The sequence below is a fragment of the Armigeres subalbatus genome, chromosome 2, assembly GCF_024139115.2.
Source record: "Armigeres subalbatus isolate Guangzhou_Male chromosome 2, GZ_Asu_2, whole genome shotgun sequence".
NCBI classification, from domain to species: domain Eukaryota; kingdom Metazoa; phylum Arthropoda; class Insecta; order Diptera; family Culicidae; genus Armigeres; species Armigeres subalbatus.
Genome location: NC_085140.1, coordinates 101,949,201 through 101,966,299, shown reverse-complemented (window position 1 = coordinate 101,966,299; position 17,099 = coordinate 101,949,201). Strand labels below are relative to the sequence as shown.

General features: G+C 34.9%; 1 protein-coding gene across 7 annotated transcripts in view; it reads left to right on the top strand.

The window, feature by feature from the left end:
- Positions 1 to 17,099, top strand: part of LOC134210527 (zinc transporter foi) — an 84,589-nt gene that overhangs the window by 51,320 nt on the left and 16,170 nt on the right. Inside the window, exon 1 of one of the 7 annotated variants that reach the window (XM_062686572.1) lies at positions 6,436 to 6,565. The exons of the other annotated variants lie outside the window; for them this stretch is intronic. The gene's annotated coding sequence lies outside the window, so the exon portion shown is untranslated. Of the gene's footprint in view, positions 1 to 6,435; positions 6,566 to 17,099 lie in introns of those variants that run through there. 7 annotated transcript variants of the gene reach the window in all.

The window sequence follows — 17,099 nt, the reverse complement described above, 5'->3', positions numbered from 1 at the left end:
GTACGACCCCTTATCACTACTTTCTTCTTAAACACCACAATTTTCCATAAATTTGCAAAATACCTGATTTTCCCATACATTATATCGATTTCCAACTACCATTTTTCCACCAGCTCATGGTGAAAATTGTGAAAATCTCAAAACATAGAAACGCCGGTATAGCCACTCAGTAACGAATAGCGTAAACATGGTACACGGAAGGCTGTTGTCTACACTAAAATCGGGGAGTGACAAAATCGAGTCAATATTTGAACCGTTTGTTTGAGAAACTGCATATGTAACATTTTTGGCCAAAATGAGATTTTTATATATTCTTAATCCTCGTCCAAAAATACATATTCTGGCAAAAAATACGAAAAAAAAGTTTTTGTTCAGGAATGTATGAAAAAAATTTCGTTTGTTTGAGAAACTACATATGTCCACGTACTTTGAAGAGCAATTGTGGAGTACTGGGCACTGACAGTGCCCCAGGGTGTTGAGTTTTGCCAAAAACTATTGATCTGTATCGAAGAAATCGAAAGATTCGGTGCAAATTTGTTAAAAAACAGTTTTTTGTTGTTTTCTCGAAATAGTGCAAAATGGACTTATGCAGTTTCTCAAACAAATGATTCATTTATTGTTTCTACTTTTTTTTGTTGATCTTTGGATTTCATTTTTTTTTTAGATTTTTTGATTTTCAGATTTTTAGATGTCCAATTTAGATTTTCAACTTTCAGTTTTATATTTTATTTTATTTATAATTGTTTCAATTTTAAAATATTTGAATCTGTAAATTTTTAAATCTAAAGATTTATTTTTATCCTTTATTTTTTTAACCCAAATTCTCAAATAGGGGAACTGCTCCGTTTTCCATCTCACTGAACATATATTCATCTCATCGCAAAACAAAGAAATACAGCACCAATCTCGTCGCTTCTTTTTGCTTACACGCCTGCTCACTGCTGAGAAAAAATCACAATAATAGGAAACAAACAAAATTCCTTTTAATTGCTTTGTTTTTGATGTGATGGAAATAGAAGTTATGGGATGAAGTGATTTTATTTTTTTATATTTTAAAAATTATGTTCAAATCTTCAAATTTTATATATTTAAGCTCCAAATTTTTAAATTCTTCCTTCTATTATTTTTTAACTTTTTTTAAATGGTAAATTTTTTGGCTTTTCAATTTGTTAATTATCAATTTATTTGTTTCTGATTTTAAAATTCATATGATTTTAATTGTGGAAACTTTTCTATTTTAAAATATAGAGATATTGTAGAATTTTATTTCTCATTTTTATAATTGTTTTATTGCTAGTGTTTAATTAAAAACTTAAACACTTATAAGCTTTTAAATTTTAAAATCTCTTTAAATTTTTTTCTTTCAAATTTTTTAATAGTTTGAAGTATTACAAAAAGTTTTGATTTTTTAATTTTCAATTTATTAATAAAAATTCTCATCTTTTATTTTTGAAACAAATTTTAAAATATTTAAAATTTTCCAAATATCTAAATCTTTCAACTTTTAAATTGAATAATTCTTAAAGTTTGAACTTATAAAACTTTAATAGTTTTCATGGTTAAATTTCTAAAATTTGAAATGCTTCTGTGAATATTTATTTTTCTAAATTTAATATTAATTATTTTTTTCTCTTTAGTTCTTTAGTTCAAATAAATTGTTTTTTAGCTTTTCTTTTATTTTTTGATTTAATTAAAGCCATTGATTTATTTTAACATTCCCAAGGGCCAATTTCTTTACTTCTGCTTAAGCGTTAAACCAGGTTTAAGCGTATGAATGATACACCAAACTTTCAAACATCTTAATTCCTAATTTTATTAATTTTCAGATTCTGATATTCCTAAATTTTTAAACCTTTTAAACTTAAAAATGTAATTTTTCTCAATTTTTTAAAAATGCAATCGATTTTTTAATTTTTAAGTTTTTGACCCTTCCTTCGGAAGTGTCTATAATTTCACTTTGTATGCATTACGCAGGTGTGTTACGTATTAATCTATCAAGAAATCTCGTTAATTATTAAATAAAATGTGTGGTGTTTGAAACAAATTCACTTTGACATTGAAAATATAATTATAACAAATGATATGTTATGGAATTATGCCTATTTTTCTGATTTGTTTCAAAGAAACAAATGATTTTTATTGAGGAACATATAGAAGCATGTACAAAAAAATCTTCTCAGAAAAGCAAAAACGTCGATTTCAAAAATTTCTTTAGTGGAAGCTAGATAGCAAATGTGAGCAAGTTTTGAGACACTAATAGATCACTTGTATGCATGTATGTGTGCGTATGTGTGCAAATTCTGAAATTTACTACCATAAAAATCTCGCTCATTTTTAAGGTATTGAACAAGTTTAGTTTTACCAAATTAGGCATCCATAAGGTGAAATATATGTTATTATTGAACGCTATTGAGTTTCCCTCAGATCAATGACTGATTTAGTTAGTTCTGGATTAATTAATATCAAGGTCTCTGGAAATTACGAGTACAATATATGCAACCAGCGTTACGATAGTTGCTATCCATGTCACAATAGTTATTCAATCCGACGAGCGCCTTATAGATAGGCAGCATGAAGTACAGTACGTTATCATTCGTTAAGTTGTCACTCAACCCAAGACATCCGCCTTTGGGTAGGCAATTATTTTGTCACTTTCACGGTAAATCGCCGTGGGAAGGTGAGTAGTTTTATCTCGTTTTAAATACTGGAGTCTGGAAAAAATTCCTTATAACTAAGGAAGGGTCAAAATCTCACTGTAGGTGGATTAATCTGGTTTTTTTTTTATTTTTTTTTAATTCTTATTATTTTATATATTAAATTTTAAAAACTTTGAAATTTTAACAGTTTAAAATTTACAATGTTTAAAATTTTTAAATTTGAAAATTTTTACTTTTTTAGTTTTCATATTTCAAAATTATTTATATTTTAAATCTTTGATTTTTGTTTATGATTTTTGGTGCTTAATCTCAACAATCTCAACTCAATGACGTTGTGGCTAACACGATGATACTTTTATGCCCAGGGAAATCGAGACAATTTTCAATCCGAAAAATTGCCTAGACCGGCACCGGGAATCAAACCCAAGTTAAGTCAAGTACGAGACACTGAAAACGACCTCATAGTTCAGGTCGAAATACATATCTGTAAAGATAACAATACGTAGTGGAATTTAATGGAAAGCACTAAACTATTTTGGAAATATAATGTTCCGAACGTGTTGCCAAAATCGAATGAGAACCGTAGTTATTTAATATTTTTATTTTTGTAAAATGGTCTTGGCCGTAGAATGACGCCATTGGAAAAAAAAAATTATGCACTGAACAGTTTGTTTTGCCAACACCTTCAAAGTTAAAAAGTTTGAAGAGCTTCCTCCGGTATTTGAGAATGTCCGCTTTGCCAGGGGACATCCAGAACCAGCTACAAAGTGGCCGAAATACTGAAAATGTTTGCTTTGTTGTGCCAAATAATTGAACCGTTTGTTTGAGAAACTGCATATGTAACATTTTTGGCCAAAATGAGATTTTTATATATTCTGAATCCGCATTCAAAAATACGTATACCGCCGGAAATAAGTATAAAGACAAGCATGATTTTCATACATTTTCATCATGATTGAGGATCGATATCTCGATTCGTAGCGATTCGATTTGGCTGAAATTTTACTAGGCACCTGTTTTTAACTTGAACTTTCGATCTTTGAGTAAATTTTATACATCTCTGTTGATTTTGACCTCAACATCTGGAAATAATTATAAAGACACCACTTTTTTATATGGAGCTCCATACAACGGAACTGTCTTTATAATTATTTCCAACAGAAACGCGTATAACCAGAATATATGCATAAATGTAACTATCATTGAATAAAAATTCAAGTCATTTTAGGCATGTTGGCAAAAAATCAGCCCAATCGAATCGCTAAGAATCGAGATATTGACTTCCCAATATGGCCATTTTGTATGGAAACCGAGCTTGTCTTTATACTTATTTCCACCAGTGTATTCTGGCAAAAAATAGGAAAAAAAAATTGTTCGGAAATGTATGAAATTTTTTTCGTTTGTTTGAGAAACTACATAAGTCCACGCACTTTGAAGAGCAATTGTGGAATACTGTTTACAGTTTTTGAACTACAAGTGCCCCAGGGTGTTGAGTTTTGCCAAAAACTATTGATCTGTATCAAAGAAATCGAAAGATTCGGTCCCAATTTGTTCAAAAACAATTTTTTTTTGTTTTCTCGAAATTGTGTAAAATGGACTTTTGCAGTTTCTCAAACAAATGATTCAATTATACTTTTGTAATACTATCAAAATATCTACAAAATTTTAAAAATTAGGTAAGCACTAAGAAGAAAACAGTTCGTTATACACATATTTGTATGTTCCTTTGAATTTTGGCTTTCTCATTTCTCCGACCTCTGTAGATTCTATATAACATTTTTTGAAATGGAGGAATGTTGAAATACTTAGGGCCGATTTTTTTCACCTCCGCTTAGTGGCTAAACCCGGTTTAAGAGTATGGATAAGTACCGCTTAGTAGTTAAGCGAAGGTGAAGAAATTGGCCCTATAACTAATAATTAGACATATTCCGCAAGGATCTTTTATTTGACATACATAAAAAATACTTGTGTCCTACAGAGCCAGTTTTCAGATTGCATATCAATTCCCAAGGGTCGTCTGACGATCAAAAATTGCAATGACCCTACATCAGTCTGCAGGGAAGTTGATAACCTCAGCGCTTATGTTTTACGCCTTCGCTTCTTCATTTGAAATCGAATACCCGACAACGTTTTGTTGTCTCAGGATTCCAAGAAATGTCCGTCCCGAATAAAGCCATGGTCTAAAAAAGTAAAAAAAAATAGGCAGCAAAAGCGAAACGATGTGGAATGGATGAACCCCTTCGGTCGCTTACGGACCCTTACGAAGAATAAGGGCCGATGCCCATGTAGCGGTTTTTCAACGCCACGTGCACGCAGCGTTAAAATAACGCTGGTGTGCATCGGCGTGGTGACGCTGCGTTACCGCTTTTTCCCGGTGCACACCTGCGTCTTTTTGACGCCACGTGCACTCTGCGTTGAAATGACGCTACGTGGGCATCGAGCCTAAAGCAGACAGACGAGGAGGACACGCGCGCCAGCAGCTCGCGAATAAAGCATAAAATCCGTCAAACGGCGGCCGTTTTCGCATGAGGTTCGCGTTGGTACGGCGATCGGTGTGTGTGGTGCGCCGTTTTCGCAGACCTTTGCATAATTATTCATTTGATTCTACCCTTCCGTTTCTTTGTGAACCATTTCTGCAGTCCCGTTTGTTGTATAATTGTCCTATGTTGTCTTGTGGAATTGGTATTTAAATCGAATGGTAACAGCTAAATGTAGAAAATGATTTAGTATTAGTCCTAAGTGCGTTTTTTTGTGAATGAAAACATAGGACAATTAGACGTAGAACGGTTGTGCAGCCGTTTTACACTTTCGCGTGCAGCCGTGCTGATGATGCTGGTTGCGGTGCTTTCCCGCTGGGGTTTGAGTTATACCTCTGCCAATTACCTTGGGTTTGTGCTTCTTATTTTTTGGCAGATATTATTGTTGTTGCTTAATTTCATGGTTAAGGAATTTTTCGTTAGAACGCTTCACGTTAATGTAGGGGAGAGTCGTCAACCGTTTTCGTACTTCTTTTTGCCTTTCTCGTACAACAAAGTTGTACCGAAAGGCTATCATTTCACTACGAAAACGAACTTTTTATAGAAACCTCGGAGACCCATAGTGTTGTATACCAATCGACTCAGCTCGACAAACTGAGCACATGTCTGTCTGTCCGTGTGTATGTATGTGTGTATGTGTGTGCACAAAAGCTAAGAAAAACATTAGACAACTTTTCTTATAGTAATCCTCAACCGATTTTCTCGCAACAAGTTTCATTCGACAGGGGGAAAAGCCTAGTTGATCACTATTGAATTTGATAACGATCGACCTTTGCGTTTAAAAGTTATAAAGAAAATGGTACATCGAACCACATTAGCACCATATAAGGTTGGTGTCTTGGCTAAATGCGAGAAAGGCTGTATCACTACTCGGTGAATTAAGTTGGGTTTTTATTTATTTGTTCAATTGATCGTGTAAACTTTGAACATCGTTTTCAATATCAAGTAGGGTATTCTGTTCAGCAAGGAAGAAGCGGCATTTTCCTCGAATTATGTCATGCAAAGCAAGCTATCGCAAGCGCTGAAATGTCTGAATAATGACTGCTATCCCCTAAGTATGAATTCAAGCGATCCGCTGCGTTTTTTTCCCGTTTGCTGGTAAAGCATATTGTATTCTCGTTTATTATAGGAGAACATAACATGGCATCAGAACAGCGCTCGTTAAACGGCCAGTCAGCCGTATAAAGCACAATGACTGCGAAACGACGCGTTTCAGTGTGGTTCGGTGTTTCGTGTGAGTGGTAGATATACTGTCGTTATCGTCATCATCGTTTTATTACATTACAGTGCACAGTGAAGCGGAATTGCGCGGTTTTTCTTTTTTGTTACGAGTAGGGCGATTCTTTGCAGCCGTTGATAGGCGTTTATTAAGTGAGTAGTAACTACTATTGTACTTCGAACGATTTTTTTTCTGAGCCAGGAGCAAATCTTGTTTTATCCGGTTTCATAGTCGATCATAGCTTTTGTCCCATATAATAATTGAACAGGTTTTCATAAAAAATATATATATATCTAGCTGCGTATTTTTCGATAACTGATAGCATTATAACAAATAGTTCGTTACGTTCTGCTTTATGGTTGCTTCATTTCCAATACTATGATTGGCCCAACATAAAGCAAACCTTAGACCTACAATAAAACAGACTTCAATTGCGCCAACCGTCGATTGTAATCTGACTGCCGTGAAATAGGTCTTTAGACTATAAAGCTTAGAGCATCACCACGTCGTATCGTATCGCTCTATTGACAATTCCAATCACACCTTTCCAGTTGGAATACTCGTAGAAATAAGCGCACCGACTACACTGTCGCTTGGTGATAATAAGAAACGCAACAACTTAAAATTCCATTGCAATAAACTTCATGGCAAAATGATGGCATGTGCCACGACGAGCAAATCATCCGGGGCATCATTCTAACATTATTGGTCGTTCCCCGGCCCTGCTGCCGGCTGGTTTGGTAGGATTTATGGCAACAATGCTGTACTGCTTGATGATGGGTGCGTGCGTGTTTCGAAACATATAGCCTCCGAAAATCCAACATCAGACTCATGTTTCAGGTCTCAGTTCCTTGTGTTGGAATTCTGAACACGCAAACCCCGCTCGCTTCGTAAATAGGAGGATTATCAAGACCTCATTTGCGTGCCGTTGTCAAGAGGCGGAATTTGGTGAAAGGCTGAATTTTCGCCGCCCCCAACAAAGTTTGTTTATCGACCTTGACCGTGTGATTGGTCTAGGGCTTTCGGTGAGAAATGGCAAGACCTTCAACCCTAACTCTGTAGGGCGTGAAAGTCGAATGGTGAATAATCGCAATCAGAGGTGGTCACAGGTGGCATTGGGGAGAAAAAAATCCAGAATTGAATTCAAAGCAGGCATCAGAACTTGTTTAGATGACACAATCAAACGCGATTGTAAATTATTCATGAGTGGATTCGATAACATCATAACACTATTCTCAATGGTGACTCCTTCTAAAGAAGCGGTAGTCGTTGAGTCATATTTTGCAACTTTTTTTCTGGAATGTTGGAACAGTTGTAAAAAAATTGTGGAATGCAAATTGACAACTGTAAAAATCAGGATTTTTGGTGCGTAGATAGTTTGACGTAGGACTACGCCTTCATGGAGGCAGATTGCTTCATAATCGAATGAACATGGTATCGTTCCGCGTAATAATCAAAAGGTGTTTGTTATTTATGCACGATAACTCATAACCTGATAGTGGCAATCAGTGTTGGTATCAGTAGTAGGGTCGATAAGAATGAAACATGTAACAAGCACAACAGTAATGTGCTGAGCCATAAACGTGTGGGAGTACTTTGGTGATGTAACTTCTGATTCAAAAAAACTAAAACCTTGTCTTGATAATAATAGTCTTTTGGGTAAAAGTACATCTTGAGCACCCCAAAACAAAATAACTATGGCACTACAGGCTCCATTCCAATCGCTTTAACTGCTGTTTCATTATTTACTGAATATGAAATTCAGTGAGAACAAGAGGTTCTTGCATAGAGGAGCTTCTGAAAAAAGCTTATTGAAATTTCTTCAGTAGCACAATGCTTTCGGATCCACCAATATTCATTTCAGATTTTTTTTTCAATACTCTAGAATTACTTTAACTTATGTCGAATTCGTTTTTGAAAAGTTCCAACCTAACCTCTGTCAAAACGTTTTTTTATTCGCTCAGGTTGAAACACAGGTTGGAGTTTCGCACTAGTTCCAACACCAAAGCTGTCGGGTTTGCACTGTTTGGTTTCACGGTTTAGCACCGGGTTCACCAATACAGCTGTACTTAAACTGTCAAAACCATATGGGTGAAATGAACAAGTAGAAGGGAAATACCAGGAAAAAACGAAATTGTCAGTGCATTCAATAAATATGCTCGTTGTATTCGGAATTCGTTCAAAAATTAACCCATTAATTGTTAACGGAGTTTTTCCAAAAAATCTTTTGAAAGTTCTTCCAGAAAATCATGCGGGGTTTCTTTAAATAATTCCTTCGTGAGTTGTCTCAGATTTCCTTCGGGAATTCTTTCTTGAACTCCTTTGGCAATTCTTCTAGGAATATCTTGAGACAGTCTGACAGACAGACCTCTGGGAATCCTTTCAGGAATTTATCTAGTAATTCCTCCGGAAGTTCATTCAGGAATATCAACGGAAGTTCCTTGAGAAATTTCAACGGAAGCTCCCTAACAATTCCTCCGGAATTCCTTCGGATGTTTCTTCAGGAATTGCTTCGGAAGTTTCTTCTGAAATTCCTTCGGAAGTTTCTTCAGGAATTCCTTCAAAATTTCTTAAGGAATTCCTTCGGTAATCCTCCAGAAATTTCTTTGAAAGTTCCTCCAGGAATTCCTTCGGAAGTTACTTCAGAAATTGCTTCGGATGTTCCTCCGGGAATTCCTTCAGGAGTTCCTCCAGGAATTTCCGAGGAAGTTGTTCGGAAGTTCCTTCAAAAGTTCTTACGAAAGTTCCTCCGGAAGTTCCTTTAATAATTCCTATTTGGTTTCAGGAATTGCTCCGGAAGTTCTTTCAGTAATTCTTTTGGAAGTTACTTCAGGAATTCCTCCGGAAGCTCCTTCAAGAATTCCTCCGGGAGTACGTTCAGAATTCTTGAAGGAACTTCCGGATGAGAGGGAGCCAGCCTAGGGCTGAAAACCTTCCAAATAAAGACAAAAAAAACCTTCCGGAAGAATACCTGAAGGAACTACTGATTGAAGAATACCTGAAGGACCTTCAGCGGAATTCCTCAAGGAACTTCCGGAGGAATTCATGTTGGAACTTTCGGGGGACTTCCTAAAGGAAATTTAAATAAATGCCTGAGAGAACTTGCGGGGAAATTCCCGAAGTAACTTTCGGAGGAATTCCTAAAGGAACTTTCGGATGAAATCTTGAAAGAAGAAAAACTTTAGATGATGATGATTTCTTTGAGGAATTTCCGTTGGAGAAAAAAAACCTGGGAATCTTTGAAAGAACTTGCTGGTTGGAATTCTTATGGAATATTCGGAGGCATTTCTGTTAAAGTTTCTGAAGGTTTTTAATGAGAGCTACTGGAGAAGAAACTCTCCCAGTTTCTTCCTATCAGGAGAAATTTTTGTAGGATTTTCGAGAAGATATTTTAAGGTGAAATTTTTCCATGTTAGACTTTTAAAAGATTTCCATAAGGGTTTTCTGGAGAAATTTTAAAAGGAACTCTTAGAGGGATTAATTTCTGGAAGATTTTTATGAATTTGGAGGAGGACTTTCAAGGACTTTAGAAGAAAAACATAGAAAATCCAGAAGGATTTTAATCACATGCTCTTACAAAACTCTTGCAAGAATATTTATGGTTCAGGAGGAGTTCTTGGATGAATTCCAGTATAATGGAGAATCTTCTTTCTGGAAAATGCGCAGGATTATAAAATTCAATTGAGTACATATGGTATCGGCAGATATTCCCGGCTGGTTATTGCGCTTCGGCACACCGCACTGTAAAGTACACACTGCCAGTGCACTAATGATGTCCTGTACGGTGATCATATGTTTCGAATCAAAACAAATACGATGCTATGGACACCAACATATCCAATGGCATATGGAACTGAACACATTTTTTTTATTCAGGGTTCGAGTTGGCACTGACCCAGGTTTAAAAACGAATTCGACATTATTTCATTAGATTTTTTACTTCATCATATCTGGTTTTGTTTTAGATTTTTTCAACGATTGTTCGCAGCAGAAACTTAATCTGCAAAATAAATTCGATCAATAAGTCCAAACCAGACCGGGCTTGGAAATGTATCTACCCATGGATTAATTTTTCACTTCTTTAGACTGAATTTATTCCAAAAAAGATTAGCTTGTATCTAAATAGTTAGTAGCTGTAAACAGACAAATAAGTTCTTTGACTTCATTTACTTACCAATAAGATCGATTGAATTCGGAATCATACTTTGGTTTCAATTGGATTCCGTTCGGAATTCTTTCCAGATTCCTTTTGTAATTTTACTCGAACTCCATCCGGGATCATTTGTGGATTTCATTCGAAATCCCTTACAGATTCCAAGTTGTAATCTTTCTCGAATTATTTGCGAACTTCGTTAAAAATTCTTCTCGTATACTTTTTGGATTCATTCTCAAATTCCATCCGAGATCACTTCGTTTGAACATCTTTTTCGTTCAAGGGTATTTTTGAATTGTGGGATCATTCGTTTTTCAAATTCATTCGATTTTCAGATTCAAGGACGGGATCTTTCTCAGATTCAATTCTGATTCCGTTCGGAATTGTTGTCATATTCCTTTTAGATCGTTCCGGATTTGGGACCATTTGTAGATTTTATTCAAGATCCCTTCTAGAATCCACCCCTTATGGATTCCTTGCGGATTCTGTTCAACACTATTTTTGAATTTCTTTTGTAGTTTTTCTCGATCTTCATACGGGATCCATCGTGGTTTCATACAAATTCATTTTTTTGGATTCCATGTCGAATCTTTCACGAATTCCGTTCGAAATCCTTGTTGGATCTCTTTTGCAATTATGTTCAGTCTGTATAATCGTTATCAGATGTGGTTTTTATTTTCGGATTATTTGGTGATACTGTTAGTAATTTTTCTCGGATTTCCATCCGAGATCTTTTGTGGATGGCATACGAAATCCGTTATTGATTTCAGGTCGGGTTCTTTCTCAGATTTTTTTTACCTTTGTATGACTTTTCTTTCTCGGATTATATTCTGATTGCATTCGAAAAAAATCAAGGATTTCAGTTGAATCTTTCTTGAACTCCACAGCGGATCGTACGTGGATTACATACGGAATTCTATTCAATTTCCATTCGATTATCTTCTACGATTCTTTTCAATTTACTTTGTCGATTTTATTGTCAAATCTTTTAAGATGTCATTCACATTTGAACATTTTTATAGTATTTCATTTGGAGTCATTCAGGAATTCTTTTCGGAATATTTCTTGAACTCTAACCAAACTCTACATAGTTACAATTTGAATACTATCTTTAATGCCAGGAAATTCCATCAGCGATCATTCCTGGATTCCATTTTTAAGCTCGAGATCCTTTTCGGTTGTTTTTGAGATTACATTCAAATGAAACATAATTTAAAATCTTTTTACGATCTCGAATAAATTCTTCTTGGATTCCATTCGGAATGCTTTTAAGATTATATTCGAGATGCTTCTTGTAGTCTATCCTAAATTCGTTTTAAATTTTTGATTCCAAAATTCTTATCATATTTTATTTCGGTTCATTATCGGATCACATTAGCGATTATTATAGAGTTCCTTTCAAAACTTTTCTTGGAATCTAATCGTCAAGAATCCCGTCAAAATCTTTCTTGGGATTCCGTTCAAAACTGTTCTCGTAATCCGTTTGAAATCCTTCTCAAACTCCACCCGAGATTTTTCTTGGACTTCATACGGAATCCGAATCAATTCGATACCATTATCGGATTTTTCTACGATCTAAATCAAAATAATTATTTTACTTCATTTTAAATCCTACTCGAATTTCATTCTTGGGTTCCATGCCAATTTCTTGTAAATGAATATGGATTATTTAATTTCATTCATCCATTCATTCGAGCTAGTCCTGTGCCACTTAGAATGCTTCTAATATTCCATTTGGGGCCTTTTTTGCATATAGGCTAGATATACCAGTCGTGGCTATAGCACCAGTTGTCGCACTGGTGCTTTATATGCGAAATGGCCCATGAAATCACCACAAAACAAGTTCAGATCGATAAAGCATATTCATATGATACGATAACACCTTTGATCTCCTCCAAAACAAGCAAAACATAATTGTTGTTGTCGCTTGTAGTTGTCGCACTAGTGGTCCATATTTGGCCAATCCCATAAGAAAACAATGGGATTATGTTAGGAAAATTATTTTGAGCTTTTCAGTGGAATGTCTTCACTTGTCATAAGACGAGTTTGTGCAATCCCATTCAATTCCACCATTTAATTGTATCTTGACAGATACGTATTTCGACCTCAACAGTAAGGTCGTCTTCAGTGTCTCGTACTTGACTCGACTAACGTACTAAGTCGAGTCAAGTACGAGACACTGAAGACGACCTCACTGTTGAGGTCGAAATACGTATCTGTCAAGATACAATTAAGTGGTGGAATTAAATGGGATTGTACAAACTCGTCTTATGACAAGCAATGGGATTTGCCAAATAAGGAACCAAAATTAAGAATAGTGCCACAACTTGTGCATGCGTTCCTATTATGGATTAATAAATTTTGAGGATTATGTATAACAAATTGTATTGTGGTACAGCTGTTCTATGGAGCAGAAAGTAAAACCTTTCATTTGGTATATAAAGTCGACCCGCATGCCTTTTACTTATTTTTTTGAAAAATTGTTGTTCTTATGTATGGCGACAATTGGTACACCCACCCTAGTTCAGAATCACTCTCAGATTTGATCGATATAAGAAATCGATTTCCACTGTAAAATATTTTTAACTCCTTCTCTTATTTTCCATTTAAAACTATTCATATATTTAATCTGTTCTATCCTTTTCAAAGTTTACTCGAAGTGTTTGAAGAATTCTTTTGAAAATCCTTTTCAAACTCATTTTTGCATTTCTTTCTTTTTTGTTGTTTCAGTTCTATTCTATATTCTATGTGAAATTTAGTTTAGACTTTCGCGAATTGAAAACACATTTATGTGTCAGGCAGAGGCTACGTGGGGTTTAAGACTATGTTCAGACAGATGATATTGCTACTTGATATAGAAAATCTTGATATGAGACGTCATATGATTTATTTGCAGTGAAAATAAGATTTGTTGACTTAGATGCCGAGTTACTCTATATCAAGTGATATAGCTCGCAGTGTGGAAGGCATATAAGTGAAATAGTAGAAAATCGATGATAAGCTGTGATGAATAGAGGAAAAAGAAGAATAATTCTTGCAAACCTTTCCTGAGGGTGCGACGAAAGGAGTTTAATAAAGGAAGTTTGTTTGATGTACCTGTGGCTGGACCACAATTCTGCGAGGTGAGACACCCACAAGAACTATTGTGTTATTGTGGATTGGAATAATCACAATTCTGCGTGTTTCGACACATTCGCAGGTGTGAGTTTCTTCATCAAAGTTGTGTTATAATGGTTCAGTACAAGTTTCATTAAATTCCTTTAGGGAATTCTACTGGGAATCATTTTTGAATCTTTCCTGGATTCCATGCAATATAATTCTTATATTTAATTTATTTTAATTGCTTATCTAGTTTCATTATAATATTTTTTTTAATTATTTATAAAGTTTCCAGGATTTCATATGGTATGCTTCTCGGATTTCACCCGAATCACCTTCTTCAAAATCCTTTTTGGATTTCATTCGAATTGTTTCTTCGAATTCCAATAAAATTCATTTTTGAACTAGAAATTCATTTTGAATTCCATTCAAAGCCATTTTCGGATTCCATTCAACCTTTATTATTTTCTAGCATTAGAATCCTCATCGGTTTCTACTTGAATTCCATTCAATTATCTTTTCAAATTCCACTCCGAATACTTTTCGGTTACCATGCAAAATGCTTTTCAAATTCGAATCGGAATCTTTTATTATTGGATTACATTCAAAATGCTTCTCGATTTGCACTTGAAACATCTTACGGATTTCTCGAATTCCATTCGGAATCGTTGTTGGGAATCAATCTCGATTTCTATTTCGAATCTCAATTAGATTCCATTCGGAATTTGGTTAAGCATTTAACTGAGATTTCTTCTTTAATTCCATCCAGAATACTTCTTGGATTCCATATACATTCCTTATTAAATTCTATTTTGGACTTTTCTCGAATGCAAAATTCAAGATGGATTCAATTCGTATGTTTGAAATCCATTCAAAATGCTTCTTGAACGTCACTCTGATTTTTTTCTGGGTTCCATTCTTAATCTTCCTCGGATTCCATTTGGAGCTGCTTTTGGATTCTATTTGAAGTTATTTACATATACCATTCATAATATTTCTTTAATTTTATGCAGAGCATACATGGAATGTTCTTTTTTTTCCACTTGATATATTTTTCGGCCTTCAAGAAAAATGCTCAATGGGTAAAGAGGGTAGATTGTTTTATTGTGTGTACGAACTTTCTTCTGGAAGGAGATTCTCTGTTCATCCCGGGGATTGGCATAAGTGTCTCTGCTTATGGAACCATCCCACCCATTTTTGATCCTTCATGCAAGAATTTGATTAAATACAAACAATATTAAAAGAATGATCAGATACGATCAGTGCTACTGGTAGGTGCCTTGCTATAATAGATGGATGTAATATCAAGATCATCATCATCAAGAAAAATGCTCAATAGATTCAACTTAATTTTTTAAATTTTTAATTCGAATTGATTTTTTTAGAATTCTATTCGAAAAACCTCCAGGATTCCATCCAATATTCATCATCTTGAGTTATATTTCGAATCCCTCGCGGATTTGGTTCTTACTCCTCTTCGAGTTTCTTCCAAAATCCTTTTCAAATTGTATTCTGTACCCTTCTTGGATTATATGCAAAAAATTTTCGTGTTTCATGCTTCTCAGATTCTGCCTCAATTATTATAATTTTCATTCAAATTTACTTTTAAATTCGATTCAAAATACAACTTGGATTACATTCGTAATTTTCTTTCCTTCGGATTCCACTTAAAATATCAGAATTTAATTCAAAATTTCATCTCAAATTTTGTTAAAAATCGAAGTTTGATTTTTTTTTTCAAATTCCTTCCTCGGATTCCTTATCGGATTTTTATCAGTCATTTCTATTTGACGTTATTTTCGGATTTCTTTCGGAATCTTATTCGGATTCTTTCTTAGTTTTTATTTAAAATTTTGTTGGCTGGCCTATTTAGATTACATTCGGAATTCTTTCTTAATTCCTTTCAGAACACTTTTTTTGAATTTCCTAATAACTTCCATTCGGGGTTCTACTCTGATCTGATTCCATTTGATAGCTTTCTCGGGTTTCATTAAAAATGCTCTTCGAATTATATTCGAATTTACTTTTAAATTCAAGTACAACTTGGAATTTATTTCTATCTATTAGATCTACTAAAAATACTTCTTCGATGTCACTTAGAGTTTTTTTCCTGTTAAAGTCGATTTAAAATTCAACTTCGATTTCATTCGTATTTTTTTTTTACTATTTCGAATTGCACTTTAAACCCTTGATTCTCATTCAAAATCCATCTCGAATTTCGATCAAAATCCATCTATTTTTTTAATTTGGATCGGTTCTTATTCGAAGTCATTTTCGGGGGTCAAAATCTTTTTTAATACCATTCGAAACATTTCTCCCCAATTTCCCGTGATGATCCAGCCTTGAACTGAAGTTTGCTATAATAAATCATATTAAACAGTTCTTGTACGAGATTCGTTTTGGATTCCATTTGATATGTTTTTCGGATTTCATAAAAAAATCAGATTTTTTTTTTTCATTTCTTTATTTGGTAGGCACTCTGTGTTTCTTAACCGCTACTGTGCCGTGATCTACTGTGGTATTCTGCTGTACAGAATCCACACAGAATCTATTTTTAGACATTCGTTGTTGTTATCGTTGTCGGGTGTATCTCATCGTGAGTCCATTGTGTCCTTTTGTCCGTATCGTGTATCCAATTTCTCGTTGCATTGTTCGGTTGCCGTTTATCCGGGTACGTTGGAGGAATGCCTCCGAGAAGAACAATTTGTCAGTCGTCATCGGGCAGCCGTGTCGGTAAGACGCGCACCCCAAAACGCCACCGTTTGGGCTGCACCTCAGGTGACTGACAAGGGCTTGGGGGAGGGACTGGGAATCGAACCCATGACCGTCCGCTTATAAGGCGAACGTGTAGCCAACTACGCTACGGGACCCCCCTAAAAAAATTAGATTCTATTAATTGATTTTCATTTGTATTTACTTCTGAATTCCTTTTGAAATCCGACTAGGTTTCAATGAATTATTGGCAGTGGCTGATTTTCTACCCGCCGCAGCCACATCCAGGCGCTATAGTATATGCCCAAAATAGCCAGCAAGAGTTAACCGCCAGAAATTTGTATGGCGAAAGACATCTAACGCTGGTTTTCTCAAAATTAGGAACTTTTCATGAAAAACTATTTGGTACCGGGTATAAGGGATGGTGTCCGCTACTACGCCTACCAAATATTTTTTGATTAAAGTGCTTAATTTTGAGAAATCGAACCTTAGATGCATTTCGCCATACTGATTTCAGAAAGTTAACTCCTAGTGTGCCGCTGTAAGCACGCTCAAAGCAGGCGATTCATTCGTAATCTTTGTCGTTCGTAGTCATTCTTGTAGGATTTCCTTAAAAAAATGAAATAAGATTTTTTTTAAATCTTCTCGGATTACGATCGAAATGCTTATAAGATTCTATTCCTTTTTTAATTTCATTCAAAATTGTTATCAGAAGCCTTTTT